At 46.0% G+C, this 14,433-nt stretch overlaps 2 non-coding genes across 2 annotated transcripts; both read left to right on the top strand.

Moving 5' to 3' along the window:
• Positions 1-437: 437 nt before the first annotated feature.
• Positions 438-528, top strand: trnay-gua (transfer RNA tyrosine (anticodon GUA)). Its single transcript is given in 2 exon segments — positions 438-474; positions 493-528. It is a non-coding gene; the product is annotated as a tRNA-Tyr (tRNA).
• Positions 529-1,235: 707 nt separating this feature from the next.
• trnam-cau (transfer RNA methionine (anticodon CAU)) lies at positions 1,236-1,308 on the top strand. Its single transcript has one exon. It is a non-coding gene; the product is annotated as a tRNA-Met (tRNA).
• The last annotated feature ends 13,125 nt before the right edge of the window (positions 1,309-14,433 follow it).

Raw genomic sequence — 14,433 nt, 5'->3', positions numbered from 1 at the left:
GGAAGTTTGCACATACTCACAGCAAGAACAAAGGGCTGTCAACCAGTCCCCCTCCGGCAGTTTCATAGTCGTTAGCCAGTCGTTAGACACACCTGCCAGACACATATAAACCATGTTTCCCACCAAACAGAACTGATGAAGCTGCTTGGATGAGCAGCGAAACATCTTCAAGAAAACTCTACAAGTCCAGACGCCTTGCCTCAAAGTATATATTCTATTCTGTTCTATTCTAGTATGGTCAAGATGTAAAGTGGTCATACTACCACAAAGTCTTAAGCTGCAATCCAGGATGATGAAAATCTGGTCTGATTTTTTTCACGTCTTTATGAACACACAAATCCAATCCACAATCCTGACTTTCAAATCAAGCACAGATGACCCGTGTTTGAGTCAACTGTGAACGCTCGGCTGTGCTCGGGCATTTCTTCTCATCCCACCCTTCGATAGCTCAGTTGGTAGAGCGGAGGACTGTAGTGAGACAGTAAAACTGAAATCCTTAGGTCGCTGGTTCAAATCCGGCTTGAAGGAGCGACTTTTAACCCTCAAGAGTTTCATCATAATGTCACATCATTTTTTCACAGATTTTTTTGGCTAAAGGGCCGATGTGACATATATGTCACAATGATTTTTATCTGATTTGATTTTTTATCTGAAGTGCATTTGTTCAATACATGTGTTTACAACACGTTTATGTAATGAAGGATGTGTTATGTAGTCATTCCAATCCTTGACTGGTCAAATCTTACCTTTAGCAAGTCGATAGAGCCTTTTTAAAATTTGCTAGCTCTGCGTCTGTAAACACAAAATCACCTACAAACAAACCAGCCTGTTTCCTCAAGGACCCACGGTGACATAGGTGTCACCGGTCCTTTAGGACCCCAATGGTACAGCAAATCACTCATTAAGGAATATGACATGCAGTTTTTATTTAGTAAACAATGTTTAGCTTTTAATCTTAGTGAAACTGAGGGAAAATCGCTGCATATCAATTTACGATGAATGAATTCCTCGATAATTTGCATCCCTATTCTGACCTGGAAGATTGAGAAGATCGGACCAGTTGTATTTTGTTTTTTGGAATATTTGAATGCTTTTTTTGTGGAATACTTGATGCGGCCCAGCCTCACCCAGGCTCGACCCCCATCGCCCCCCGGGTAAGTTGAGTTTGAGACCCCTGCTGTAGATTTTTGTAAAAAAAAAAAAAAAAAAAAAAGACCATATGTCCCAGTTTTCAGGCCTCGTTGGCGCAGTAGGCAGCGCGTCAGTCTCATAATCTGAAGGTCGTGAGTTCAACCCTCACACGGGGCACAACTTTTAGAGACAGCATTGAATAAAGAGTACACACACTCACCATTTACAGGTACATAATTTTAAATAGTAGCATCGACAAGTTAATGTACAGAGGAAATGACCATAAAAGCAGGTGTCTGTCAGTGCTTACTATACAATCTGGTGGTTGCCTACCCATTGTGCATGTGTAGAACACAGACCTTAAGGGGCCCCACACTGAACAGACTGTGTGACAGAGGCTGGGGATCAATGCCACCATTGTGAACACAATACCAGGAAGTTTAAGGCCTTTTTTTCATATACAGTGCCCATGTTAGTGCCAATATGTCTCGTATACGTGCTGGCTACTACTCTTTTCAGACTATGAGACTGACGCGCTGCCTACTGCGGCTGTGGTTGCTCACAAACAAGTGAAATATGGTCCTTTTTTTAACAAAGACATCTACATTGCAGTATGTTAGTGAGAATATCTCTCATATGCGCGCTGACTACTGCACCAACAAAAAATCTTAATTTAACCTTTAGGAGTATCTACACACCTTAAAACTGCTGTGAAAATATGATATGTTAATACGTAGAGACGATTGAAGCAAGGCGTCTGGACTTGTAGAGTTTTCTTGAAGACGTTTCGCTGCTCATCCAAGCAGCTTCATCAGTTCTGTTTGGTGGGAAACATGGTTTATATGTGGTTGCAGACCTCAGTGGGTGGGTCTGGGTAAAACTCACAAAAAATAGCACTAAATGTTTCCATGGCTGCCTGGGCCAGGTGTGTCTAACGACTGGCTAATGACTGTGAGACTGCCGGAGGGGGGCTGGTTGACAGCCCTTTGTTCTTGCTGTGAGTATGTGCAAACTTCCTGGGAATGGATGGCATCCCTGCATTGTATGTGGTAGAAAGATGATGTCTGAGGCCACCACCTCTTTTAAGGGAAGGTTTTTCCAGCTTAACATAGATGCTTCCTTGACTCCTCTTTCAAACCACCTTTCCTCTCTGTCTAAAATGTGAACATTGTTGTCCTCAAAGGAGTGTCCTTTGTCTTTGAGGTGGAGGTGAACAGCTGAGTCTTGTCCTGAGGAGGTGGCTCTCCTGTGCTGAGCCATTCTTCTGTGGAGTGGTTGTTTAGTTTCTCCAATGTACAGATCAGAGCATTCCTCACTGCACTGGACTGCATATATCACATTGCTGTGTTTCTCCCTGGGAATCTTATCCTTCGGGTGAACCAGTTTCTGTCTGAGTGTTGTCATCGGTTTGAAATGGACCGGGATACAATGGTTGTTGAAGATCCTGCAGAGTTTCTCTGATACTCCTGACACATATGGAATGGAGATGTTTTTTCTCCGCCGGTTGTTGTCCTTCTTCTTGTTGTTGGGGGGTCTTGTTTTAGTGGCTTTGATGAGTGCCCACTTGGGGTAGCCACAGGTTTGCAGGGCCTTCCTGATGTTTTGTTGCTCCTTCTTCTTCCCCTCTGAGCTGGTTGGTACAGTTTGTGCTCTGTGCTGCAGGGTCCTGATGACTCCCAGTTTGTGCTCCAGTGGGTGGTGTGAACCAAACAGCAGGTCCTGGTCCGTGTGTGTGGGTTTCCTGTACACTTCCATGTTGAGGCTCCTGTCCTCCTCAATATGTGATGTTGTTGTCCACTGCGTTGATGTGTTCTGTGAACCGTTGCACTTCATTGGTCACCCAGGTGTCATCCACATATCTAAACCAGTGGGTGGGGGTGGTTCCAGAAAAGGAACTCAAGGCTCTTCTCTCCACTTCTTCCATGTAGAGGTTGGCCACAATAGGAGACACAGATGATCCCATCGCACAGCCGTGCTTCTGTCTGTAAAAGTTCCCATTGTACTGGAAATAAGTGGTGGTTAGGCAGAGGTCCAGCAGGTCACAGATGTGGTCTGGCGTGAGGTTGGTTCTTTCCTTGAGTGTGCTGTCTTGTGTGAGGCACGTCCTTACCGTCTCTGTGGCTTCTGATGTAGGGATGCAGGTGAACAGGGAGGTGACATCAAATGAGGCCATAGTGTCGTCTGGGTCCATTCGGATCTTCTCCACCTTGTTCACAAAGTCCTACCAGTGGTGTCAGGAGTTCAGCCAAGTGCTTAGCCATGTTGTATGTGACTGAGTTTGTGCTGCTGATGATGGGTCTTAGGGGGACTTCTTCCTTGTGAATCTTGGGGAGTCCATACAGGCATGGAGTGGCTTCCCCAGGAAGCATACAATGCAGTGATTCCATCCATTCCCAGGAAGTTTGCACATACTCACAGCAAGAACAAAGGGCTGTCAACCAGTCCCCCTCCGGCAGTTTCATAGTCGTTAGCCAGTCGTTAGACACACCTGCCAGATCATCACAGGCAGTTATGGACACATTTAGTGCTATTGTTTTTAAGTTTGACCCAGACCCACACACTGAGGTCTGTAACCACATATAAACCATGTTTCCCACCAAACAGTTAGAACTGATGAAGCTGCTTGGATGAGCAGCGAAAAGTCTTCAAGAAAACTCTACAAGTCCAGACGCCTTGCCTCAAAGTATATATTCTATTCTATTCTATTCTATTCTAGTATGGTCAAGATGTAAAGTGGTCATACTACCACAAAGTCTTAAGCTGCAATCCAGGATGAGGAAAATCTGGTCTGATTTTTTTCACGTCTTTATGAACACACAAATCCAATCCACAATCCTGACTTTCAAATCAAGCACAGATGACCCGTGTTTGAGTCAACTATGAACACTCGGCTGTGCTCGGGCATTTCTTTCTCATCCCACCCTTCGATAGCTCAGTTGGTAGAGCGGAGGACTGTAGTGAGACAATAAAACTGAAATCCTTAGGTCACTGGTTCAAATCCGGCTCGAAGGAGAGACTTTTAACCCTCAAGAGTTTCATCATAATGTCACATCATTTTTTCACAGATTTTTTTGGCTAAAGGGCCGATGTGACATATATGTCACAATGATTTTTATCTGATTTGATTTTTTATCTGAAGTGCATTTCAGAATCAGAATCAGAATCAGAATCATGTTTATTGCCATGTAAGTGAAGGGGGTTCACATTACTAGGAATTTGCCTTAGTGATTGGTGCATACAAAGAACATGTAACAATTAACATGCAATAAGATAAAAACTAAGATAAAATTAAGTAAATAAACTAAAGTAGGGCTAAATTTACATGACAGACATGGCATGACAGACATAAAATGAACAGAACATAAAATACTTGGCAGATGAAATGGTAAACATAGACCCTTATATGATCGAATGGGACAGTGTAATAATGTAATAATGTAACAGGTACCACATGGATCGGTGAGGTGGTACTCGTGTGCAAGTAGTGCAAGATGGAGTAAACAGTGCAAATAGTCGTCATTGTGCAGTGACTATACTAAAGTGATCTTCTGAAGTGACAGTGCAGAGCAGTGCATTAATTACAGTTTAACAGTCCAACAGCAGAGGGGAAGAAGCTGTTCTTGTGGCGTGAGGTTCTGGTCCGAATGGACCGTAACCTCCTGCCTGAGGGGAGTGGCTCAAAGAGTCCGTGTCCAGGGTGAGAAGGGTCAGCTGTGATCCGACCTGCACGCCTCAGAGTCCTGGAGACGTACAGGTCCTCGATAGATGGCAGGCTGCAGCCGATCACCTTCTCAGCAGAGCGCACAACACGCTGCAGTCTGTGCCTGTCCCTGGCAGTGGCCCCAGCGTACCACACTGTGATGGAGGAGGTGAGGATGGACTCAATGATGGCCGTGTAGAACTGAACCATCATCCTGGCTGGCACCTTGAGTTTCCTCAGCTGCCGCAGGAAGTACATCCTCTGCTGGGCCTTTTTGATGAGGGAGTGGATGGTGAGCTCCCACTTGAGGTCCTGGGTGATGGTGGTACCCAGGAAGCGGAAAGAGTCCACTGTGGAGATGGGGGTGTCTGTCAGGGTGAGGGGGGGTGATGGAGCTAGCACTTTCCGAAAGTCTACTGTCATCTCCACTGTCTTCTGGGCATTCAGCTCCAGGTTGTTGTCAGCACACCAGGACACCAGGCGGTCCACCTCCATCCTGTAGGCAGACTCATCCCCATCTGAGATGAGTCCAATGAGGGTGGTGTCGTCAGCAAACTTAATCAGCTTGACAGACTGGTGGCTGGAGGTGCAGCAGTTGGTGTACAGGGAGAAGAGCAGAGGGGAAAGTACACAGCCTTGGGGGGTACCGGTGCTGATGGTCCTTGTTTCCGAGACATTCGTCCCCAGCCTCACATGCTGTCTCCTGTCTGTCAGGAAGTCAGTGATCCACCGGCAGATGGAGTCTGGAACATGCAGCAGGGACAGCTTGTCTTGGAGGAGAGCTGGGCGGATTGTGTTGAAAGCAGAGCTGAAGTCCACAAACAGGATCCTAGCATAGGTTCCCGGGGAGTCCAGATGCTGCAGGATGTAGTGAAGAGCCAGGTTGACAGCATCGTCCACAGATCTGTTAGCTCTGTAGGCGAACTGCAGGGGGTCCAGGAGGGGGGCTGTGATGGTCTTGAGGTGGGACAGTACCAGGCGCTCAAAGGACTTCATGACTACAGACGTCAGTGCCACAGGTCTGTAGTCATTAAGACCAGTGATCCTTGGTTTCTTGGGAACTGGAACAATGGTGGAGGATTTGAAGCAGGCTGGCACATGGCATGACTCCAGAGAGGTGTTAAAGATGTCTGTGAGCACTGGAGTCAGCTCATCTGCACAGTGTCTTAGGGAGGAGGGGGACACACCATCAGGTCCAGGAGCCTTGCGGGGGTTCAGTCTCCTTAACAGCCTGTTAACATCCTCCTCCAGGATTGAGAGGGCAGCTGAGGGGGAGGAGGAGGGGGGCAAGGAGGACTGTGATGGGGTATCTTTGATGTGGATGTCCGTGTTGATGGGGTGTGGAGAGGTGTGTGGAGAGGTGTCAGGGCTGGCTGATAGTCCATCAAAGCGGCAGTAGAACTCGTTCAGACTGTTGGCTAATTGCAGGTCGTCAGCTGAGTGGGGGGCTTTGGGCTTGTAGTTGGTGATCTGCCTCAGTCCTTTCCACACAGAGGCAGAGTCGTTAGCAGAGAACTGCTGCTGGATTTTCTCAGAGTACAGTGATTTAGCACTTCTCACCTCCTTGCTAAACCTGTACTTGGCCTGTTTGTAGCAGTCTCTGTCCCCACTTCTGAAAGCGGCCTCCTTCTCTAGCCTCAGCTGTCTGAGTTTAGCTGTGAACCAGGGTTTGTCATTGTTATAACTCACCCTGGTGCGTGTTGGCACAATACTGTCCTCACAGTACTGTATATATGACGTCACAGTGTCTGTATACTCATCAAGACTATCAGTGGCAGCCCTGAACACCTCCCAGTCCGTTGTCTCAAAACAGGAGCAAAGCTCCTCCACAGCCTGGCTGGTCCACTTTTTAGATGTCCTCACCACAGGTTTGGAGAGCTTCAGCTTCTGTCTGTATGCAGGAATCAGATGGACCATCACATGGTCAGATAGTCCAAGAGCAGCACGGGGCACTGCGCGATATGCCTCGCTTGTTGTGGTGTAACAGTGATCCAGTGTGTTCTCCTCTCTGGTCGGGCATTTGATCAGCTGTTTGTACTTCGGGAGTTCTTTGCTCAGGTTTCCTTTATTAAAGTCACCAAGGACAATAATTAAGGAGTCCGGATATGTTTGCTCCAAACACAGGATCTGATCCGCGAGTGCACGCTGAGCCTCGTGCACGTCCGCACCGGGCGAGATGTAAACAGCAGCCAGAATGAATGAAGCAAACTCACGTGGAGAGTAGAATGGCTTACAGTGAATGAATAAGTATTCCAGAGCAGGAGAGCAGTGCTGGGAGATCACAGTCACATCAGTACACCAACCACTGTTGATATAGAAACAGACACCTCCACCTTTGGTTTTACCGGAGAGTTCCCTGTGGCGATCTGCTCGGAGGAGTTGGAATCCCTCCAGCTGCAGCGCGCAGTCCGGTATCTGTTCACAAAGCCAGGTCTCCGTGAAGCACAACACACAGGATGAAGAAAAGTCCCTGTTCCTTCCCATCAACAGTGTCAGCTCGTCCATTTTGTTGCTAAGTGAACGGACATTAGAGAGAAAAATCCCAGGTAACGGTGTGCGCGTCCCACGTCTCCGGAGGCGCACCAGCTCTCTTCCCTCTGCGCCGGCGTCTCACCTTTTTAACTAAAACGTGTAGTAAATCGGCAGCAGATGCTAAAAAAACTGGTGATAAGTCCACAGGTATGGTAAATCTGATGTTCATGAGCTCTTCTCTGGTGTAAGAGCATGCAGACACACAGTTTGTGCACAAAAACAAACAAAACAGAGCGCACCAAAACACCAGGGCGTCCGTACCCGGCGCCATCTTTGTTCAATACATGTGTTTACAACACGTTTATGTAATGAAGGATGTGTTATGTAGTCATTCCAATCCTTGACTGGTCAAATCTTACCTTTAGCAAGTCGATAGAGCCTTTTTAAAATTTGCTAGCTCTGCGTCTGTAAACACAAAATCACCTACAAACAAACCAGCCTGTTTCCTTAAGGACCCACGGTGACATAGGTGTCACCGGTCCTTTAGGACCCCAATGGTACAGCAAATCACTCATTAAGGAATATGACATGCAGTTTTTATTTAGTAAACAATGTTTAGCTTTTAATCTTAGTGAAACTGAGGGAAAATCGCTGCATATCAATTTACGATGAATGAATTCCTCGATAATTTGCATCCCTATTCTGACCTGGAAGATTGAGAAGATCGGACCAGTTGTATTTTGTTTTTTGGAATATTTGAATGCTTTTTTTGTGGAATACTTGATGCGGCCCAGCCTCACCCAGGCTCGACCCCCATCGCCCCCCGGGTAAGTTGAGTTTGAGACCCCTGCTGTAGATTTTTGTAAAAAAAAAAAAAAAAGAAGACCATATGTCCCAGTTTTCAGGCCTCGTTGGCGCCTCCGGCCGCCCGTGTGTCGAGCAAGCCGCCTCCTCCTACAGCCAATCGCGAGGCCGAGTGCTACCACGAATCTACCACGAATTGACCAATGACGGAGCCGCCCTCTACCACGATTCGCCAGCTCCCGCCTACCTCCGCCGACGGCCAACCGCGAGGCCGAGTGCTACCACGAATTGACCACGAATTGACCAATGACAGAGCTGCCCTCTACCACGATTCGCCAGCCCCCGCCCCTGGCAACGAGCCGGCCAATCGCAGCTCGGACCACTGCTTGAGGCGGATGTGGCCCGGTCACGACGCTGTTGCTATGGCTTCGTCATTGCCTTTTACCGAGCTACGTCGCCGTGGACGGCTATCAGGATAATTTACCCCAGTAACCGTCTGCAAGATTAATTTCTACCGGAGATTCCGACGTGTCGGTGAGTGAGTGTCGTTGTGTACATGCTGGTATGTGATTGTAAAGCGCTACGTTTGTGTAGCAATGTATGTATGAACGTACCTAGCCGGTGCTCTACTGGCTAGGATAAATTCACAGTTACCGACGGCTCAGATGGAATAATTGATCATAGACTGGCCTCTGTGTTGTTTACACCTATAAAGCATTTGACTGGGAGAACGCTACATTTAGTGTGTTTTAGCAAACATTTCCATTTACAGCGTTAGCTTCGGCTAATCAGCTACAGACAAGCCTCTTGTTATTGTTAGCTTTAGTTAGCTCTCTCTTTGTCTTCAGTTAGCGTAACTTTCAATGGACTTTTATTACTGCAGTGTAGTGTAGTATTACTGTGTCATAGCATCACTGTATTGGTTTTCAATATCCTATGATCATGTAGTTGTTATAATTAAATTATTGTTTTGTGTTAAAGTGAGGAACTCTCTCTTAGTGTTCTGATAAACATTATGCTTCTCCTCCTTGTTCTTCTATTGTTGTTCTTTTAGGACTAGTTACTGACAGACATGGATCCTGAAGCTGGTGGACTACACACCACCAAGGAAATACACTGGTACAGTTTCCTAATGTCTGGAAAAACTCATTTGTATTTAGGTTTAGTGCATATATTAGTACATGACATATGATTTGATGTGTTTGTGTGTATGATTTTCAGGAGAGCTTATGGGGTGGAGTATCTATATGACCAGACAGGCTACGCTTTGCTGGAGCCAGAGGAGTTTGAGGACGTCACTGTCCCCTTGCTGGATGCTCCTCCACTCACTGGTACATCTGCCACAGCACCTCCACTCACTGCAGGCTTTATAATTGTGAATTATAAGACAGCTACTGTAATATCTGGTCATTATTTTTCAAACTAGCATGTACACTTATCTTTTACTGCTATATTTCACACTGCCTTAATTTTCCAGGTGTTTCATCGGGTCCCAAGGGCAGCCAGACCTGTTCGACTCCATTCAAGAAAACTCTACAAGTCCTTGCCTTGCTTCAATCATCTCTATGATTATGACCTGGATGACTGAGACTCTTCATCAGCATACACCAGTGTGTTGTCAAGAAAGCCTGTGTGATGGCTGAGACCACCATCCAGCTGCCTGAGGTGAACACAGCAATGCTGGCATGACGGTGAGTAAATCATGAAGTATGTGAACCATGTCAGCTGTATTTGTGAAATATATTGCTTCTGTAAAACTACTGTTTTGTTGTTGTTGTTTTTTTCAGGTACAACAAGCAGAGTCGGGCTCGGGAGACCGAGGTGCTTCAGCAAGCCATTGAGTCTCCAAAGCCATCCACACCTCAGAGAGAAGCTCTCTTGACCATGGCTGCAGGGGACAACCTGCACAGCTTTACCGTGCCAGCCAATACAGCAGAATGGCCAGGTTTAAAAGGCAGCTGGTGTTTGGGGGAGACAGACCCCCATCTCTTCTCTGAATCTTGAGGCCAGCCCGGCATCTGCTTCACTGCAGCATCCTGCCACCAGCGCAGCATCTTTGCTGCAGTGTATATCAGTGTGTATATAGTGTAAACAAACACATTCTTTTGGTATCAGTTTCCCCCTCTGTGTAATTCAGTTAATGATAATGTTCAGGTAGTTGGGCATGTACAGCTTCATAGAATGATAGTAGATTGAACAACAGGTCTGCCAGACAGTATTGTTTGACCTCTGGAATGTGTGGATTCTTAAAACTGTGAATCTGCCTTTATCACAATTAAATGAGGCTATAAACATTACAAAAGCTTTTGTTCGGTTTTTACAGGATTTGTAAATACAGTCTGATTTCAGTGTTTGTAAATACCATTTAATTTCACAAAATACTTTGATAAAAAATGATGTTTATCCAAATATGAATTTAGACTAATATTAAGAGGCTTTATGAGCAGTAAAGACTGCAAATAAACTCCTACTGGTCCTTTACATGTGCTCAATGTGAGCAATATTCCCCCCAAAAAGTTACTGAAATGGTAATAACAATAAGGTTTTTTTCCATTGTTCTTATATATTTGGGTTTGTGGGGGTTAATCAAGAGTCTGGAGCCATTGATGAGCCTTATATTGCAGACAAGGTCGGTATACAAAAAAGGATGTTAACAAAAATGCAGATTAACACATTACAGCTTGTTACTAAGGATACAATTATTGTATGCAATCCTGTTCCTCTCAAGCTCTTTCCATATTAGCTAAACAGCGAGCAGATTGCATTTATCCCATTCAATGCATGCATGTGCAATTGGACTATTACAGCAAATGACACGTGAAATTTGTCATATACAAACGGTGTGCATCACTCTCCTTTCGCTTTGTTTTTAATTATAACGTCACCTCGGTAAAATGTCATACAACGACCGATATGTTTTGTGTAATTTCAGTGCAAAATATTAACGCACCTAGCGGGATTCGAACCGGCGCTCTCGGTGCGATTTGTGGCGCGATTTGTGGCATCAACGTCGACACATGGGCGCTAGCCTTGGCGCCAGTAGGCAGCGCGTCAGTCTCATAATCTGAAGGTCGTGAGTTCAACCCTCACACGGGGCACAACTTTTAGAGACAGCATTGAATAAAGAGTACACACACTCACCATTTACAGGTACATAATATTACATAGTAGCATCAACAAGCTAATTTACAGAGGAAATGACCATAAAAGCAGGTGTCTGTCAGTGCTTACTATACAATCCGGTGGTTGCCTACCCATTGTGCATGTGTAGAACACAGACCTTAAGGGGCCCCACACTGAACAGACTGTGTGACAGAGGCTGGGGATCAATGCCACCATTGTGAACACAATACCAGGAAGTTTAAGGCCTTTTTTTCATATACAGTGCCCATGTTAGTGCCAATATGTCTCGTATACGTGCTGGCTACTACTCTTTTCAGACTATGAGACTGACGCGCTGCCTACTGCGGCTGTGGTTGCTCACAAACAAGTGAAATATGGTCCTTTTTTTAACAAAGACATCTACATTGCAGTATGTTAGTGAGAATATCTCTCATATGCGCTCTGACTACTGCACCAACAAAAATTCTTAATTTAACCTTTAGGAGTATGTACACACCTTAAAACTGCTGTGAAAATATGATATGTTAATACGTAGAGAAGATTGAAGCAAGGCGTCTGGACTTGTAGAGTTTTCTTGAAGACGTTTCGCTGCTCATCCAAGCAGCTTCATCAGTTCTAACTGTTTGGTGGGGAAACATGGTTTATATGTGGTTGCAGACCTCAGTGGGTGGGTCTGGGTAAAACTAACAAACAATAGCACTAAATGTTTCCATGGCTGCCTGGGCCAGGTGTGTCTAACGACTGGCTAATGACTGTGAGACTGCCGGAGGGGGACTGGTTGACAGCCCTTTGTTCTTGCTGTGAGTATGTGCAAACTTCCTGGGAATGGATGGAATCACTGCATTGTATGTGGTAGAAAGATGATGTCTGAGGCCACCACCTCTGTTAAGGGAAGGTTTTTCCAGCTTAACATAGATGTTTCCTTGACTCCTCTTTCAAACCACCTTTCCTCTCTGTCTAAAATGTGAACATTGTTGTCCTCAAAGGAGTGTCCTTTCTCTTTGAGGTGGAGGTGAACAGCTGAGTCTTGTCCTGAGGAGGTGGCTCTCCTGTGCTGAGCCATTCTTCTGTGGAGTGGTTGTTTAGTTTCTCCAATGTACAGATCAGAGCATTCCTCACTGCACTGGACTGCATATATCACATTGCTGTGTTTCTCCCTGGGAATCTTATCCTTCGAGTGAACCAGTCTCTGTCTCAGTGTTGTCATCGGTCGGAATGTCAATGGACCGGAATGTCATGGTTGTTGAAGATCCTGCAGAGTTTCTCTGATACTCCTGACACCTATGGAAAGGAGATGTTCTTTCTCCGCCGGTTGTTGTCCTCCTTCTTCTTGTTGCTGGGGGGGTCTTGTTTTTGTGGCTTTGATGAGTGCCCACTTGGGGTAGCCACAGGTTTGCAAGGCCTTCCTGATGTGGTGTTGCTCCTTCTTCTTCCCCTCTGAGCTGGTTGGTACAGTTTGTGCTCTGTGCTGCAGGGTCCTGATAACTCCCAGTTTGTGTTCCAATGGGTGGTGTGAATCAAACAACAGGTACTGGTCCGTGTGTGTGGGTTTCTTGTATACTTCCACATTGAGGCTCCTGTCCTCCTCAATATGTACTGTGCAGTCCAAGAAGGCCAGATTGTTCTCCCTGATGTCCTCCCGAGTGAACTTGATGTCGTTGTCCACTGCGTTGATGTGTTCTGTGAACCGTTCCACTTCATTGGTCACCCAGGTGTCATCCACATATCTAAACCAGTGGGTGGGGGTGGTTTCAGAAAAGGAACTCAAGGCTCTTCTCTCCACTTCTTCCATGTAGAGGTTGGCCACAATAAGAGACACAGGTGATCCCATCGCACAGCCGTGCTTCTGTCTGTAAAAGTTCCCATTGTACTGGAAATAAGTGGTGGTCAGGCATAGGTCCAGCAGGTCACAGATGTGGTCTGGCATGAGGTTGGTTCTTTCCTTGAGTGTGCTGTCTTGTGTGAGGCACATCCTTACCGTCTCTGTGGCTTCTGATGTAGGGATGCAGGTGAACAGGGAGGTGACATCAAATGAGGCCATAGTGTCGTCTGGGTCCATTCGGATCTTCTCTACCTTGTTCACAAAGTCCTACCAGTGGTGTCAGGAGTTCAGCCAAGTGCTTAGCCATGTTGTATGTGACTGAGTTTGTGCTGCTGACGATAGGTCTGAGGGGGACTCCTTGTGAATCTTGGGGAGTCCATACAGGCATGGATTGGCTTCCCCAGGAAGCATACAATGCAGTGATTCCATCCATTCCCAGGAAGTTTGCACATACTCACAGCAAGAACAAAGGGCTGTCAACCAGTCCCCCTCCGACAGTTTCATAGTTGTTAGCCAGTCGTTAGACACACCTGCCAGATCATCACAGGTAGTTATGGAAACATTTAGTGCTATTGTTTTTAAGTTTGACCATGGTACCCCAATGGTACAGCAAATCACTCATTAAGGAATATGACATGCAGTTTTTATTTAGTAAACAATGTTTAGCTTTTAATCTTAGTGAAACTGAGGGGAAATCGCTGCATATCAATTTACGATTAATGAATTCCTCGATAATTTGCATCCCTATTCTGACCTGGAAGATTGAGAAGATAGGACCAGTTGTATTTTGGAATATTTCAATGCTTTTTTGTGGAATACTTGATGCGGCCCAGCCTCACCCAGCCTCGACCCCCATCGCCCCCCCGGGTAAGTTGAGTTTGAGACCCCTGCTGTAGATCTTTGTTTAAAAAATGTAGTAGTGCATGCTGTTGTTTACTGAAACTTGGCTAACGGTGCTAACACTGGACTCTAACGTTGCGCTAAATGGATTTCAGTTGGCGAGGACAGACAGGACAGTGGAGAGCGGTCAGAGGAAAGGAGGGGGGCTGGTATTGTTTGTTAATGATAGATGGTGTAATCCTGGACACATCACTGTCAAAGAACAGATCTGCAGTAAGGACATTGAGCTGTTAGCCGTTAGCATGAGTGCTGATTGATTAAGGATCTACTGTAGTGCTGTGTGAGTCATCAGAGGACACTTCTGTCTTCATTTGAAGCTGGTAGGTACAAACTGCACCACTGCTAGCAGGAGCTCCTTTGTTCTACACCTGGACATCAGCTCACTCATTTTAACAACTGACAGACTCCATTTCTGGAAAGACAGACCATCTGGACAAGACAGGTCTCTGGTTCTCTTCCAGTCAGGTCTACTCACAGAGGA

This window comes from Parambassis ranga, unplaced genomic scaffold, assembly GCF_900634625.1.
Source record: "Parambassis ranga unplaced genomic scaffold, fParRan2.1 scaffold_32_arrow_ctg1, whole genome shotgun sequence".
NCBI lineage: Eukaryota > Metazoa > Chordata > Actinopteri > Ambassidae > Parambassis > Parambassis ranga.
This window is presented reverse-complemented; position numbering and strand designations above follow the sequence as displayed.